Below are 3139 nucleotides of genomic sequence, written 5' to 3' on the forward strand. Positions count from 1 at the left end.
TATATATATATATATATATATATATATATATATATATATATATATATATATATATATATATATATGTTTAAATGGCCACTCTAGCACTTTTGAACAGGCGGTGCTGTGAAATTTTATTTGGACAAAAGACCTATGAGCATATAGACCTATCTAAAATAAAATAACGATGAAGAATTATATGTTGGGAATTGATAAGATTTTCATGAATCCAGTTCCCATATCGATTCTCTGAAACAATTCTATTCCTTATTGATTCTGTGGAACAATAAACCTGGTTAGTGCTGGTGACATTCGTCTACCTTCGCCTGGGACATTCTATTTCTGCCTGCCTCTGGGAAAACAGAAGTCAGTGAACGGGAGCTGCCAGCCTCTGAGCCAGCCAGGCTACCCTTCCCGTCACACATATCTAAATCTAATGGAGAAGGCATCCGTTGAAAAAACATTACTGTACAATTTCTCCCTGATTTAAATTAACCAACGTCACCTTTCAAGTTTATAGCATGTTTAATAACTCCAAAGAGAGATAGGAAAATTGGTTTATTTACAGAACTGGCATATGATCTACTAGGAACCACATTAAGCACAGCCAGTGATATAAAACTAGCTACTTACCACCAGAGTTGCCTTCCATGCTGGTCGTAACTTTAGCTTCTATCTGAAAGCATCAAAAACACTGCATTCATAAAAATGTATGCCATGTTGTGTGCGCAGGTGTTTCTGCATGTTGGATGTATTTCCTCCCACGGATGTAATTTTCACTTTGCAATGATTGCAAAGCGCCTTGTTGCCATCTTTCTCTTCCTTAAAATCAAGCCAAACTTTCGATCACTTTGACTACTTTTGTTTCGCTTTTCTAGGCTTACTCCTGGTCAAGTCGTACTTGCTTACTGAATGTAAGTGTGTAAAGTGCATACCCTAAGAAAACGTGACATAAGTTGTGCTGCACCGAGTTAGGGTCTAGTGCTACCTGGAATTGATAAGAGAAGTGAGCTGCAAAACGGTGCCTTTTTTTATCCTTGACGTGAGCATCAGGATGATTTTCGTTTAAAGAGAAAAACTGCATTTCTTGCTATATTTATTAAGATCTACACTCAATAGAAGCGGTTTGTGTCATGAACGCAACCTGGGTCTAATCTAATCTGATCTAATTAACACTTTATTCACTTGCCATACCCACCCCGCTCCCTAATTATCCTTTATCTTATTCACCTGCTTCCTCTGCTATATATACGGTTCAGCCTAGCTATCGGGGCCAGATCATTATTCTTCTATTTCTAGTTTATTTTTCTATTCTTTGTTTATGTTTGTTATGTTTTCGTATCAGTTATTTATTTATGTTAGATACGAGTTAAGTTCCTGATTCATGTCTTTGAGTTGAGTCTTGGAGGCCAGTAGATTGAGAGGGTTTGGTGTTTGTCTCCTGGTCGTGTCTCAGCTCTTCTCCGCTGAGCCCTCAGGGTTTGGGCTTGGAAGGTCATTTGTAATTCCTGTAAGGCTCCAAGGTGGAGACCAGCTTAAAGTTTGGCAGTTATCCTAGGATTTGGGGACATTTGATGTTGAATGGACAGATTCAGCTGTAAAATTGGGCTGGAAACAGGAGATTTTGCTTGTGGGGGTCCAGTTGGAGGGTTCTGTTGGAATTATTTGGGGGGTTTGTTGTTTTTTTTTTCGAGTGGTCCCTCTACTCCAAAGTAGAGACTGACATTTTTTCGGGAATCCCACGGGTCACGGGATTCCCTTGGGATAAACGGGAGCAGACGGGAGTGGGAGCAAACCAATAATAACAGAAAAAAAACTAGGATCGATGCCAAAAAATAAAATAAAATAGAAAGAAAAAAAATCCAGTACTGGCGCGGCGCCGCCATTTTGTAGTTTTTTTCCTTTAAAGCTACAGTGTGTAATAATTACAGGGATATACAGTCAGAAATGTAATGTTTTATACATAACTATGTTATTTTATCATCATCTACGAGCTCAGCCTCTTAACCTTAATATTTGCGTTGCCTTAGAATTCGTTATTTATAATTACATAGGAGCGGGNGGTTGATACATTGATAGCAAGTCTGTGATATATTTAATCATTCACAACAACATATTGTTTGTTTATTTTACTACCAAAGAAATCACTTACATCAGTCATGTCAGTCGATCATGTAACCAGGCCAGGGTGGACTGGTTACATGACTGACTCCTGGCCTGAAAAATTCTCCCAGTCCGGCTCTGCATGGGTCTGTTCCTACTTACTGGAGCCGTTGCTATTGGTCTACTTCTACCCCGACTACCCTGCCCATGTTCCTGATTAACCATGGTTGTAAGACTAAAATGCTGCTGGGATGCCTTTCTTCAACAAAGAGAGAGAGAGCAATAAAGGCATGCATAAATAATGGGGGAAAGGATGGCACTAAATACAGGAAAATCATTTAGTTTGTGTAGAAGAATGGAAAGGACCTGACACAGAAGTAAACGCTGAAAGTTTTCAATTTTTTATTCTGAGGTTACATGTTTTTTGGAGTCATTCATTCATTCATTTGCAGTCTAGTGTCGTTAGTTGAAAGAATCTAATTATATTTTCTTGTGCATTCTTTTGCTCTAGTCTAAGAAGTTTATTTTGAAGTCTTACAGAGATTGTCGATAACAGTGGGACAATATTTTCTTTTAATTCAGATTTTGTGTTTTAGTATAAGACCTTTTGTGTTTTTTGGGGATGTGTAGACTGATAAATGTGAAGGAGGAGTTTGGAGATGAAACAAAAATAAATAACAGTTGGATCATTTGTCCTATTCCCCTTTCAGAAAGGAGCTACCAGAAAACTGCAACAGTGTGCAGTATTCAAAAATATGATTCCACAATGGAGGTAAGCAGAAATAATGTGAAAGAACATAATTATGAAAAATAATGTTCCTATTATTTGAATACAAATCATATTTATATTCATATATTTATCCTAAGGAAATTAATGCAGAAGATCCAATTATGGAGTTGAACCGTGAAGAAGGAGTTAACCCTGCATTGCAAACAGGTGCTGATTGTGTGGCTAAGAAACGTCAAACAGGTACAGATGAAAAAAGTCAGTCTAATTAATTTAAGAAAAACAGACTATATATAAATATATATATATATATATATATATATATATATA

Source organism: Cyprinodon variegatus, unplaced genomic scaffold (genome assembly GCF_000732505.1).
Source record: "Cyprinodon variegatus isolate N-32 unplaced genomic scaffold, C_variegatus-1.0 Scaffold1932, whole genome shotgun sequence".
In the NCBI taxonomy this organism is placed as follows: Eukaryota; Metazoa; Chordata; class Actinopteri; order Cyprinodontiformes; family Cyprinodontidae; genus Cyprinodon; species Cyprinodon variegatus.